The following is a 14,961-nucleotide window of genomic DNA, read 5'->3' on the forward strand; positions in this document are numbered from 1 at the left end:
TTACTGAATTAAAATTACTATTAAAATTCAAAAACCAAACTTATTCATTTAATAACAAGCCAGTCTTAGTTTTAAATCAGGACTGTCCAACAAAATATGCTCTCAGTCATTCATGATCTGAAGTCTGGTGTATGAGATCTATTAAATTATGGTACACATAAAAAAGTCAGGAGACATTTCTGTTTTTTAATAAATAAGGCAGTGGCCAATTGTTACTCACTAAGAGCTTTTTTGAGATAAGCTATCAAGTCTGCCTTTCTGCCTTCTTAATGCCGGCAAAGATCATTTTTGTTCCAGGGATGTACTTCTTGGGATTCTCCACATACTCCATCAGTGTATCCTCCCCCCAGGTGATGCCTTTGTTCTTATTGGCATCTGTGTAAGATAATCCAATGGCCTGACCTGTCTTCTGCCTGAAGAGACCATGGAGATTAGGCCCAGTCTTGTGCTTGCCTCCCTTTCCACGGTGTGGCACTGGGCACACTTCTGAACAAAAATCTTCTTGCCTTTCTCAACATCACCCATATTTAATTCTCTTTCATCGCTGGCACTACAAAGGTTTCTGCTCGGAAGCCAGATGTCCCACTCTCTCTATGTACTACATTTTCATTATCCAATCTATCATTGATGGCATTTAGATTGATTCCATGTCTATGCATGCATGCATGTATCTTTATAAGACAATGATTTAGGCTGGGTGCAGTGGTCTTGAACTCCTGACCTCCTGATCCTCCTGCCTCAGTCTCACAAAGTGCTTCTTATAAAAGTACAAAATAGCTTTATGCATTATGAAAATAATCAAACTTACCCTTCTACAAATACTCGAAGAAGAACACTCATGAGAAAAAATAAGGCAACAGCTAGAGAAATAGAATGATATTCCAAAGGAATATAAACTTTGCTATCAGTGAAAATTAGGTTAGCAAGGACGAGAGCCACATCCAATAAGATAAAAAAACTCCAAATATTCTACAATAAATAAATAAATAAGTAAATAATAGCAAAGATAAAGGGGCTTTTTTCCCTATAGTTATACTATATTTAGGCCAATGATTGCGTACAAAAATGCAATTATTTAGTATTAAACTGCTCAGTGGCAGGAAAAACTGTAATGCCTTAGAATCTCAGAAAAATCACTGTTTTCACCCAATAGAAGCAGTTCTTTTTTTTTTTAAGTATGACTTTTCTTTTTTTTTTATTATACTTTAAGTTTTAGGGTACATGTGCACAATGTGCAGGTTAGTTACATATGTATACATGTGTCATGCTGGTGCGCTGCACCCATTAACTCGTCATCTAGCATTAGGTATATCTCCCAATGCTATCCCTCCCCCCTCCCCCCACCCCACAACAGTCCCCAGAGTGTGATGTTCCCCTTCCTGTGTCCATGTGTTCTCATTGTTCAACTCCCACCTATGAGTGAGAACATGTGGTGTTTGGTTTTTTGTTCTTGCGATAGTTTACTGAGAATGATGATTTCCAATTTCATCCATGTCCCTACAAAGGACATGAACTCATCATTTTTTATGGCTGCATAATATTCCATGGTGTATATGTGCCACATTTGCTTAATCCAGTCTATCATTGTTGGACATTTGGGTTGGTTCCAAGTCTTTGCTATTGTGAATAATGCCGCAATAAACATACATGTGCATGTGTCTTTATAGCAGCATGATTTATACTCCTTTGGGTATACGCCCAGTAATGGGATGGCTGGGTCAAATGGTATTTCTAGTTCTAGATCCCTGAGGAATCACCACACTGACTTCCACAATGGTTGAACTAATTTACAGTCCCACCAACAGTGTAAAAGTGTTCCTATTTCTCCACATCCTCTCCAGCACCTGTTGTTTCCTGACTTTTTAATGATTGCCATTCTAACTGGTGTGAGATGGTATCTCATTGTGGTTTTGATTTGCATTTCTCTGATGGCCAGTGATGGTGAGCATTTTTTCATGTGTTTTTTGGCTGCATAAATGTCTTCTTTTGAGAAGTGTCTGTTCATGTCCTTCACCCACTTTTTGATGGGGTTGTTTGTTTCTTTCTTGTAAATTTGTTTGAGTTCATTGTAGATTCTGGATATTAGCCCTTTGTCAGATGAGTAGGTTGTGAAAATTTTCTCCCATTTTGTAGGTTGCCTCTTCACTCTGATGGTAGTTTCTTTTGCTGTGCAGAAGCTCTTTAGTTTAATTAGATCCCATTTCTCAATTTTGGCTTTTGTTGCCATTGCTTTTGGTGTTTTAGACATGAAGTCCTTGACCATGCCTATGTCCTGAATGGTAAAGCCTAGGTTTTCTTCTAGGGTGTTTATGGTTTTAGGTCTAACGTTTAAGTCTTTAATCCATCTTGAATTGATTTTTGTATAAGGTGTAAGGAAGGGATCCAGTTTCAGCTTTCTACATATGGCTAGCCAGTTTTCCCAGCACCATTTATTAAATAGGGAATCCTTTCCCCATTGCTTGTTTTTCTCAGGTTTGTCAAAGATCAGATAGTTGTAGATATGCGGCGTTATTTCTGAGGGCTCTGTTCTGTTCCATTGATCTATATCTCTGTTTTGGTACCAGTACCATGCTGTTTTGGTTACTGTAGCCTTGTAGTATAGTTTGAAGTCAGGTAGTGTGATGCCTCCAGCTTTGTTCTTTTGGCTTAGGATTGACTTGGCGATGTGGGCTCTTTTTTGGTTCCATATGAACTTTAGTTTTTTCCAATTCTGTGAAGAAAGTCATTGGTAGCTTGATGGGGATGGCATTGAATCTGTAAATTACCTTGGGCAGTATGGCCATTTTCACGATATTGATTCTTCCTACCCATGAGCATGGAATGTTCTTCCATTTGTTTGTATCCTCTTTCATTTCCTTGAGCAGTGGTTTGTAGTTCTCCTTGAAGAGGTCCTTCACATCCCTTGTAAGTTGGATTCCTAGGTATTTTATTCTCTTTGAAGCAATTGTGAATGGGAGTTCACTCATGATTTGGCTCTCTGTTTGTCTGTTGTTGGTGTTTAAGAATGCTTGTGATTTTTGTACATTGATTTTGTATCCTGAGACTTTGCTGAAGTTGCTTAAGGAGATTTTGGGCTGAGACAATGGGGTTTTCTAGATATACAATCATGTCATCTGCCAACAGGGACAATTTGACTTCCTCTTTTCCTAACTGAATACCCTTTATTTCCTTCTCCTGCCTAATTGCCCTGGCCAGAACTTCCAACACTATGTTGAATAGGAGTGGTGAGAGAGGGCATCCCTGTCTTGTGCCAGTTTTCAAAGGGAATGCTTCCAGTTTTTGCCCATTCAGTATGATATTGGCTGTGGGTTTGTCATAGATAGCTCTTATTATTTTGAAATATGTCCCATCAATACCTAATTTATTGAGAGTTTTTAGCATGAAGGTTGTTGAATTTTGTCAAAGGCCTTTTCTGCATCTATTGAGATAATCATGTGGTTTTTGTCTTTGGATCTGTTTATATGCTGGATTACATTTATTGATTTGTGTATATTGAACCAGCCTTGCACCCCAGGGATGAAGCCCACTTGATCATGGTGGATAAGCTTTTTGATGTGCTGCTGGATTCGGTTTGCCAGTATTTTATTGAGGATTTTTGCATCAATGTTCATCAAGGATATTGGTCTAAAGTTCTCTTTTTTGGTTGTGTCTCTGCCCAGCTTTGGTATCAGGATGATGCTGGCCTCATAAAATGAGTTAGGGAGGATTCCCTCTTTTTCTATTGATTGGAATAGTTTCAGAAGGAATGGTACCAGTTCCTCCTTGTACCTCTGGTAGAATTCGGCTGTGAATCCATCTGGTCCTGGACTCTTTTTGGTTGGTAAGCTATTGATTATTGCCGTAATTTCAGATCCTGTTATTGGTCTATTCAGAGATTCAACTTCTTCCTGGTTTAGTCTTGGGAGAGTGTATGTGTCGAGGAATTTATCCATTTCTTCTAGATTTTCTAGTTTATTTGTGTAGAGGTGTTTATAGTATTCTCTGATGGTAGTTTGTATTTCTGTGGGATCGGTGGTGATATCCCCTTTATCATTTTTTATTGTGTCTATTTGATTCTTCTCTCTTTTTTTCTTTATTAGTGTTGCTAGCGGTTTATCTGTTTTGTTGATCCTTTCAAAAAACCAGCTCCTGGATTCATTAATTTTTTGAAGGGTTTTTTGTGTCTCTATTTCCTTCAGTTCTGCTCTGATTTTAGTTATTTCTTGCCTTCTGCTAGCTTTTGAATGTGTTTGCTCTTGCTTCTCTAGTTCTTTTAATTGTGATGTTAGGGTGTCAATTTTGGATCTTTCCTGCTTTCTCTTGTGGGCATTTAGCGCTATAAATTTCCCTCTACACACTGCTTTGAATGTGTCCCAGAGATTCTGGTATGTTGTGTCTTTGTTCTCGTTGGTTTCAAAGAACATCTTTATTTCTGCCTTCATTTCATTATGTACCCAGTAGTCATTCAGGAGCAGGTTGTTCAGTTTCCATGTACTTGAGCAGTTTTGAGTGAGATTCTTAATGCTGAGTTCTAGTTTGATTGCACTGTGGTCTGAGAGATAGTTTTTTATAATTTCTGTTCTTTTACATTTGCTGAGGAGAGCTTTACTTCCAAGTATGTGGTCAATTTTGGAATAGGTGTGGTGTGGTGCTGAAAAAAATATATATTCTGTTGATTTGGGGTGGAGAGTTCTGTAGATGTCTATTAGGTCTGCTTGGTGCAGAGCTGAGTTCAATTCCTGGGTATCCTTGTTGACTTTCTGTCTCATTGATCTGTCTAATGTTGACAGTGGGGTGTTAAAGTCTCCCATTATTAATGTGTGGGGGTCTAAGTCTCTTTGTAGGTCACTCAGGACTTGCTTATGAATCTGGGTGCTCCTGTATTGGGTGCATATATATTTAGGATAGTGAGCTCTTCTTGTTGAATTGATCCCTTTACCATTATGTAATGGCCTTCTTTGTCTCTTCTGATCTTTGTTGGTTTAAAGTCTGTTTTATCAGAGACTGGGATTGCAACCCCTGCCTTTTTTTGTTTTCCATTTGCTTGGTAGATCTTCCTCCATCCCTTTATTTTGAGCCTATGTGTGTCTCTGCACGTGAGATGGGTTTCCTGAATACAGCACACTGATGGGTCTTGACTCTTTATCCAATTTGCCAGTCTGTGTCTTTTAATTGGAGCATTTAGTCTATTTACATTTAAAGTTAATATTGTTATGTGTGAACTTGATCCTGTCATTATGATGTTAGCTGGTTATTTTGCTCGTTAGTTGATGCAGAGTCTTCCTAGTCTTGATGGTCTTTACATTTTGGCATGATTTTGCAGTGGCTGGTACCGGTTGTTCCTTTCCACGTTTAGCGCTTCCTTCATGAGCTCTTTTAGGGCAGGCCTGGTGGTGACAAAATCTCTCAGCATTTGCTTGTCTGTAAAGTATCTTATTTCTCCTTCACTTATGAAGCTTAGTTTGGCTGGATATGAAATTCTGGGTTGAAAATTCTTTTCTTTAAGAATGTTCAATATTGGTCCCCACTCTCTTCTGGCTTGTAGAGTTTCTTCCAATAGATCCGCTGTTAGTCTGATGGGCTTCCCTTTGAGGGCAACCCGACCTTTCTCTCTGGCTGCCCTTAACATTTTTTCCTTCATTTCAACATTGGTGAATCTGACAATTATGTGTCTTGGAGTGCTCTTCTTGAGGAGTATCTTTGTGGCGTTCTCTGTATTTCCTGAATCTGAATGTTGGCCTGCCTTGCTAGATTGGGGAAGTTCTCCTAGATAATATCCTGCAGAGTGTTTTCCAACTTGGTTCCATTCTCCCTGTCACTTTCAGGTACACCAATCAGACGTAGATTTGGTCTTTTCACATAGTCCCATATTTCTTGGAGGCTTTGCTCATTTCTTTTTATTCTTTTTTCTCTAAACTTCCCTTCTCGCTTCATTTCATTCATTTCATCTTCCATCGCTGATACCCTTTCTTCCAGTTGATCGCATCGGCTCCTGAGGCTTCTGCATTCTTCACGTAGTTCTCAAGCCTTGGTTTTCAGCTCCATCAGCTCCTTTAAGCACTTCTCTGTATTGGTTATTCTAGTTATACATTCTTCTAAATTTTTTTCAAAGTTTACAACTTCCTTGTCTTTGGTTTGTATATTCTCCCATAGCTCAGAATAATTTGATCATCTGAAGCCTTCTTCTCTCAGCTCGTCAAAGTCATTCTCCGTCCAGCTTTGTTCTGTTGCTGGTGAGGAACTGTGTTCCTTTGGAGGAGGAGAGGCGCTCTGCTTTTTAGAGTTTCCAGTTTTTCTGTTCTGTTTTTTCCCCATCTTTGTGGTTTTATCTACTTTTGGTCTTTGATGATGGTGATGTACAGATGGGTTTTTGGTGTGGATGTCCTTTCTGTTTGTTAGTTTTCCTTCTAACAGACAGGACCCTCAGCTGTAGGTCTGTTGGAGTACCCGGCCGTGTGAGGTGTCAGTCTGCCTCTGCTGGAGGGTGCCTCCCAGTTAGGCTGCTCGGGGGTTAGGGGTCAGGGACCCACTTGAGGAGGCAGTCTGCCCATTCTCAGATCTCCAGCTGCGTACTGGGAGAACCACTGCTCTCTTCAAAGCTGTCAGACAGGGACATTTAAGTCTGCAGAGGTTACTGCTGTCTTTTTGTCTGTGCCCTGCCCCCAGAGGTGGAGCCTACAGAGGCAGGCAGGCCTCCTTGAGCTGTGGTGGGCTCCACCCAGTTCGAGCTTCCCGGCTGCTTTGTTTACCTAAGCAAGCCTGGGCAATGGCGGCGCCCCTCCCCCAGCCTCGCTGCCACCTTGCAGTCTGATCTCAGACTGCTGTGCTAGCAATCAGCGAGACTCCGTGGGCGTAGGACCCTCTGAGCCAGGTGCGGGATATAATCTCCTGGTGCGTCGTTTTTTAAGCCCGTTGGAAAAGCGCAGTATTCGGGTGGGAGTGACCCGAGTTTCCAGGTGCCGTCTGTCACCCCTTTCTTTCATTAGGAAAGGGAACTCCCTGACCCCTTGCGCTTCCTGAGTGAGGCAATGCCTCACCCTGCTTCGGCTCATGCACGGTGCGCGCACCCACTGACCTGCGCCCACTGTCTGGCACTCCCTAGTGAGATGAACCCGGTACCTCAGATGGAAATGCAGAAATCACCCGTCTTCTGCGTCGCTCACACTGGGAGCTGTAGACCCGAGCTGTTCCTATTCAGCCATCTTGGCTCCTCCCCCTAGAAGCAGTTCTTAATAAATACAGTTCCCACCAAACCACTTCACAAGATGTCATCATGCCCTTTTATAGAAGACACATCAGACCAACACTTCAAGAGAGAAAAGTAAAACTGAATTAAAATTACCTGTGTCTGTAAACTCTTCTTAAAATTTGAGAAGTTTATATCAATTTCTCATAAAAAATAAAACCTCATTAATTTGTATAATCCTAAATAATTCATTAATAGAAACCAAATGAAAGCATGAGTAACACAAGCTCTTAAAAGATCAAGGCTTTTCGTCAGCGACATTTTCAACAAGTACATGATTACATATTTGTGGGTGCTTCTAGCACAGTGATGGGCACATGAGAAAGAATTCAATTCCATAAATATTTATAGTATTGAACTCTAAATTAGCTCCTGACTCTTGCTGTTACATATTCTAAATACATTCCCCATAAATTGATTATACTATTTGCCTAATCTATGAAGATGAATTAGTCTTCAAAGTACTTTTTTTAAAATTGCAGCTCAAATTAAAATATCATTAATTCAAAATGAAACAATTATATTGCATAAATCTATATCATAGTATGAAATCTTACTCTTATTTAGAGGAGAGTCTAAGTAAATTGTTTCCAGAATTAAAGAGTAATTCTAGATGTATAACGTACTTAGTAAAACACTTTATTTATAATTACAGAATTTTAACATGCAATTTTCATTAACATTACCTTTGCAGATGGAAGAAAAACAATATTAGTATGTTACTATTAATCTTAGGCAAAAGCCATTTCTTTGCAAGTCTTAATGTCCAGCTTAAACCAAAATTACACGATAAATTAGATTACATTAGGTGGGGCACATGGCTACTTAGCAACCGATGGATGGTGGAAATGCTTTTTGGTTTCTTTTTTTTTATTTCAGTGTTTCTCATTGAAATATTAAGTCACATCTACATATATATATATATGATGAACTTGACATTCTCGTCAGTGAGCTCCGTGATCCACACGGTAGGCTAGTTGGCATACGGCGTTGCGCCCAAGTGCCACCAGCCTCCGTGTCAGCTCCGCGGTGACTCTTCTTACACATTCTTAAATACAAGTCCTTTGTTTCTATAGGAGATATTCTCAAAGTGGGATGTGAATCTAAGTTATGAAGCATAACAATTAAATAACATCCATACACCCATCACCTCATGCAGAATGAAATATTTCTAGTCCTGCGGAAGCTACAGGACTGCTGGAATTTCTTCTCTGATCCAGTCCCCTTGCTTCATCACAGAGGTGACCACTGTTCTGAAGGTTATGTTCATAATCCCTGTGCTTTTCTTTATAGTCTACATATATATCTATGTATAGAGAGGGGAGGTGTAGGTATAAATATAGATATATCTAAAAATATATTATTTTGTCATATTTATTTTTAAGCTTTAAAAAATGGGTATCATGCTGAAGTAGTATTTACCTTGAAGCATACTGTGATCAATAAAAACAACACCATCATGCCCAGTGGTATAAGCATGGCTCACACAGCTAATCCTGGCATTTTGGGAGGCTGAGGCAGGAGGAGTTCAAGACCAGCTCTATAAAAAAACGGGACCAGGAGTTCAAGACCAGCTCTACAAAAAATGAGACCCAGACCCTACAAAAAAATTTAAAAATTAGCCAGGCATGGTAGCTTGTGCCTGTAGTCCCAGCTACTCAGGAAGCTAGGGCAGGATAATTGTGTGAGTACAGGAATTCAAGGCTGCAGTGAGTTGTGATCAGACTACTGCACTCCAGCCTAAGTGACAGAACAAGACTCTATCTTAAAAAACAGAAGAAGGGAGAGAGGCAAAGATGGCTGATTCAGAGCCGCTGCCGTCAATGGCTCTCATGGAAAAGAATGAAAATGGTGAGTGAATTCAGCATCTTCAACTGAAATATCTGGGTTCTCACATTGGGACTGACTAGGGGGATGGCTTGACCCACATAAAATGAAGAAAAGCAGGGTAGGGCAATGGCCCACCTGGAAGGGGCATGGAGTCAAAGGAATCCTGTCATGTTTAATACTGACTGTCAACTTGATTGGGTTGAGGGATACAAAGTATTAATCCTGGGTGTGTTTGTGTGAGTGTTGCCAAAAGAGATTAACATTTGAGTCAGTGGGCTAGCAAAGTCAGATCCACCCTTAATCTTGGGGGCACAATCTAATCAGCTTCCAGCAAATAGAAAGAAGGCAGAAAAACATGAAAAAGAGATTAGCCTAGCCTCCCAGCCTACATCTTTCTCCCATGCTGGATGCTTCCTCCCCTCGAACATTAGACTCCAAGTTCTTCAGTTTTGGGACTTGGACTGGTTCTCCTTGCTCCTCAGCTTGCAGACAGCCTATTATGGGACCTTGTGATTGTGTAAGTTAACACTTAATAAACTCCCCTTTATATATATATATAATCTCCTATTAGTTCTGTCCCTCTAAGAGAACCCTAATACAGATTAGATTTTGGTACTGGGAGTGTGGTTCTAGAGGAATAGAATATAAAGGATGGAGTTCTTTCATTGGTTTGGGAGTCTCTGGAGTTGGCTGATTAATATGATTAGACCCAAAAATGCTAAGGTCTCTACTTCTAATAGTATGGAGAACACTGATAGTTTTTGGTGGAAACTGTGTAGAGAGTTATACAAAATAAATGCAATTGAGACTCCTGATTCACCACTCTTGAGAGGCAAGGAGTTTAGTGACTCTATACATAATACCTTTGACCATATGTGGAGAATCAAGGAACATAATGAAGCTGGTTGGTTGCTCCTAAGTTCAGTGGACAAAATGATGAAAGAAAATGATGAACTCAAGTATTCGGTCTCCCAGGTTCAGAAGCAGATATGGAGCCTCAAATCTGCTAAGACTGCCCTGAATGAGAGTCTTATCTCCTGTAGAAAAAGAGCTGAAACTGTGGAAAAACAGACCCAAGCTCTTACACGAGTGGCTGACCAGCAATGAAAGATGCATGCACAGCCTCACCAGGTGTATACTGTTAAAGTGAGGGCATTTGTTAGAAAAGCATGCAACCTGGCAACTTGGAATGGGGACATGTGGGAGGACCCTGATGAAGCTGAGGACACTGAGTCTGTAAACTCTGGTGAACCTTTTTTGCCAGAAGAAACAGCTTCCCCATCCCCAGTAGTGGCAACATCCCCTCCCTGACCTATGCTGCTATCAGCCTTTCCACCTTTGTCCAAGGAGAAAAACCCTATGCTGCCTGCAGCAACAGTGATGGCCTCCCCTGAGCCAGTTGCCAGGCAAGATAATGTTGAGTCTCCTCAGAGGCCACCCCCAACACCTCTGTTTGCTTCTAAACCTATAACTAAAGTCCTGGTGGCCCCCTAAGGATGAGGTTGAGAGTGTGACCCATGAGGAAGTGCGCTATACTTGAACTGTTGGAGTTCTCTAATTTATATAAACAGCAATCTGGAGAACGGGCATGGGAATGGATATTAAGGGTATGGGATAATGGTGGAAGGAACACAGAGTTGGATCTGTAGCAGGATAAGCCATGGCCAAAACCCCTCAGACACTGGGTTGAGGAAAGAGGTAGCTTTATTTGGCCAGAAGCGTCAGCAGACTTGCATCTCAAAAACTGAGCTCCCCAAGAGGGAAATTCCTGCCCCTTTTAAGGGCTTACAGTTCTAAGGGGGTCCACGTGAAAGGGTTGTGATCAATTGAGCAAGCATGGGGTACATGGCTGGGGCCCCATGCATCAGTAGTTAAGACAGAACAGAACAGTAAGTTTCACAATGCTTCCTCATACAATGTCTGGAATCTATAGATAGTACAAGCAGTTAGGTCAGGGGTTGATATTTAACTAGCAGACCAGGCCTGGGGTGTGGGGCCAGGCTGCCTATTTATCTCATTTTTGCCTTCTTTAACTTTTATTTCTTCCTTCTTTTTCTGAGGTATGAAACAATAAGAGAGGTGGTCTCCTTCCTCATTCCCCCCTTTGAGAATCTCACTTATTAGTGGGAGTTCTCACTTTCATCTTCACTACCTAGGTCTTCCTGCAAGACAGATTGATAATGATTCATGTAATACATTTGAGCCTTATCTGTACTTGCTAGTTTCACATTCCTTGAGGCTCAGTGAGTTTCTGCTTCACCTCCCCCGTGCAGCTGCAAAGTTACAAGGTTTATACAGAAACATGGTTTCCCAAGGATTTGGAACATGTAGTATAGATAAATGTAAAAGACTGATCAACTGCCTTTGTTCTTGCTTCTGTAAGTGTGCTTCCTGCATCACGTAGCTCCCAGCCACTGACTGCTTAAAAGGTGGCTGCTTTCTTTGTCCAGGGCTCAGACTTTCCTATACACTAATCCTACTGAGCCAGGTGATCATCTTTTAATAAAGACCTTTCCTGAACTCACTTTGTTTGGTCTCTCCCATCTTTGATTGTCCCACAACAATAATAACTATAAAACAGAAACTGTTTTAACTTGTTGCCCTACTCAGTGACCTTATGAATACATTGGGAACAGTCCTCCATGTAGGGAAAATCAGTGGAAGTCCTTATTACATAAGTCCAAATTTTAAGGAGAATAAGTCCCACGATGAGTTTCCTCATGCTTTGGCTGTGCGTAGATGAGTCAGCTTCTGGGTGTGACTGGAGCAGGGCTTGTCGTCCTTCTCAGAGTCACTTTGCAGGGGTTGTCCGGGCTTGGTCTCACCTTCCAGGTCTCAGAGGCTGCAGGTTTCACATGGCTGTGGTGGATCCAGGCTTGGATTCCTTCAACCTTTACAGCTGTGGGGGTGGTCAAGATGACGGTCTGGGGTCTTTCCACCGTGGTCACAAGGGGACTACATTCCAATCCTTGATCCACACTTGATCACCTGGAGAGAAAGGGTGAACTGGGGAGAATAAGCTAATGGGGCACCTCTCATTTACCCAGGCTGAAATTGTTTGAGCATTTTTCCTATGGCCTATAGCTGTCATTTTAACTCAATTTCACCTAGCTCTTGTGGAGTGCCTGGGAGTCCCCATAGTATGGGAGGGGGTCTATGATGCAATATTTTATAAGGGGAATATCCTGTTCTTTTAGAAGGGGTACATCTTATTTTAAACAATACCATCAGGAGAGCCTGTATCTATTTTAATCTTGTTTCCTGACACACTTTCCCTAAGCTATTCTTGATAGTCTGATTCATTTGCTCCACCTTTCCTGAACTTTGAGGTCAGGAGGCAGCATGCAGTTTCCATGTGATCCCTAATACCTTTGCTGTCTTCTGTACCAAGTCAGCCACAAATGCCAACCCATTATCTGAGCCAATTCGTAAGAGCAGTCCAAATCTAGGAATACGATCTCAAAGAAGTGCATGGGTTACTTCACGAGCTTTCTCAGTTCGTGTTTGATAAGCCTCCACTCACCCAGAGTAGGTATACATGAGAACTAGTAAATACTTGTTATCTCCACACTTGGGCATTTATGTTAAGTCCACCTGGAGATCTTCAAAGGGAGCTGCTCCATAAACTTGTATGCTGAGCAGAACGGCTGGACCCTGCCTCGCATTGTGCTGTCGGCAGGTTACACACCACTGCGCCACTATTTTGGCAAGGGCTGACAAATGCGAGATGTAGAAGTACTGGCCTAACAACTTTTCAAGTGACCCCTGACCTAGATGGGTGGTTTCATGCACAGTCAGTACGACTGCGGCTCCCAGCAGCTGTGGCACAGCTACTTTCCTATCTGGTAACCGGATCCATCCTTCTTCCAACACCTGTCCTCCCTCTGCCTGTAGAAAGTCCTTTTTTCTTCTTTAGAATAAGTAGGTACAAGGTCAGGTGCTTGAGGGAGCAGGGGGGCTGTGACTGATGCCTGGTAGGGAGCAGATGCTGCTTTTCGAGCCTCTGAGTCAGCTTGGGAGTTGTCCAAGGCAACTGAGGTGGAAGCTCGCTGGTGGACTCCGCAGTGCATGACTGCCACCTTTTGGGGTTTCCATACTTTTTCTAATAATTGCAAGATTTCTTGTTGATATTTTAGTCCTTTACCCCAGAGTTCAACAGGCCCTTTTCTTTATATAATGCTCCATGCACTTGGAGGGTTAAAAAGGCATACCGGGAGTCAGTGTAAATGTTTACAGCCTTACCTTCACTGAGTTCTAAGGCCCAAATTAAAGCAATGAGCTCAGCTTTCTGGGCTGAGGTACCTTGGTGCAACGATTTGGCCTCAATTACAGTGTCCGGGGTTACCACTGCATATCCCGCACACCTCTCTCCTTGTGGGTTGACAAAGCTGCTCCTATCCATGCACAGCTCCCAGTCCACTGATGCCCAAGGTTGGTCCCGGAGGTCAAGTCTGCTAGAGTAAACTGAGTCTAACACCTCTACACAGTTATGCTTGACAGGGCTCTCTGATACCGGGAGCAAGGTGGCGGGGTTCAGGGTGTTACAAACTTCAATGGTTATGCGGGGATTTTCACAGAGCAAGCTTTGGTACTTGGTTAGTCTAGCATTCGTTAGCCAATGATGTCCTTTGGTATTCATTAAAGTCACCGCAGCATGGGGGGCCCCTTTATGTTCAGGTTTTGCCCAAGGGTTAGTTTATCTGCTTCTTGTGCTAGCAGGGCAGTTGCTGCTAAGGCCCTCAAACCCAGGGGCCAACCTTCAGAAACCCTGTCTAGTTGTTTAGAGAGGTAACCACCGGCCTCGACCAGGGCCCCACAGTCTTGGTCAAAACCCTAACTGCCATTTTTTCTCTCTCTGACACATATAGTGTAAATGGCTTTGTCAGGTCAGGCAGACCCAGGGCTGGGGCTGACATGAAGTTTTCTTTTAACTCATGAAAATCCTGTTGCTGTTGGGACCCCCATTCGAAAGGTTCCGTGTCACCCCTCTTTGTAACTTGGTACAGAGGTTTGGCCAGTACTGCAAAATTTGGGATCCATAACCTGCAGAACCCTAAGAACAGCTCCTAAGAATTCTCTCACCTGCCTTCTGGTCTTAGGCTCTGGTAGGTTGCAAATGACCTGCTTTCTTTCTGATCCTAGGCTGCGTTCCCCCTGTCGGATTGTAAATCCTAGGTAGTGTACCTGCTGTCTGCAGATCTGAGCTTTCTTCTTGGACACCTTATACTCACAGTCCTCCAGGTGTCAGAGCAGGGCGTCTGTTCCTTTGGCGCACCCAACTGCTGTGGAGTGTCCCAGCAGGAGGTCATCGACATACTGGAGCAACACACAGCCTAGGTCTCTGGCAGGAAACTTTCGCAGGTCTTGAGCCAGGGCCTCCCTGAAGATAGTGAGGGAGTTCCTGAACCCTTGAGGAAGCCAGGTCCAAGTGTACTGAGCGGTGACACCTAAGCCTGGATCTTCCCACTGGAAAGCAAACAGTTTCTGGCTCTCAGGAGCTAGTCTGGTGCTAAAGAAAGTGTCCTTCAAGTCCAGGCAGGTGAACCAGCTGTCTTCAGCTGGCAGTAACCCTAAGAACATGTACGGGTTAGGTACCATTGGGTGCAAATTCACTGTAGCTTGGTTAACCAAGCGCAAGTCCTATACTGGTCTGTAAACCTTGGTTCCTGGATTGGGAACAGGCAGCAGGGGTGTGTTCCAGGGAGACTGACAGGGGGCTATAATTCCAAAGGCCTTCAGGCACTGGAGATGGATCTGGATACCTTCAAGAGCTTCTCTGGTTACGGGGGCTTCGTTTACTGCTAGCCCCAGAGGATCATCTTCTGCCCACACCCTTAGCCACTGCTTAGCCAAAGCTGGTCCTATCTCTTGGCCTGGCTCAGTTAAGAAAAGTCCATTCTTCCTCC

General features: G+C 42.6%; 1 pseudogene; it reads right to left on the reverse strand.

Annotated features, from left to right (window-relative positions):
* Positions 1-212: 212 nt before the first annotated feature.
* On the reverse strand, positions 213-525 carry LOC134728833 (cytochrome c-like; annotated as a pseudogene).
* Between the last annotated feature and the right edge of the window lie 14,436 nt (positions 526-14,961).

This window comes from Pan paniscus, chromosome 14 (assembly GCF_029289425.2).
Source record: "Pan paniscus chromosome 14, NHGRI_mPanPan1-v2.0_pri, whole genome shotgun sequence".
Classification (NCBI taxonomy): Eukaryota; Metazoa; Chordata; class Mammalia; order Primates; family Hominidae; genus Pan; species Pan paniscus.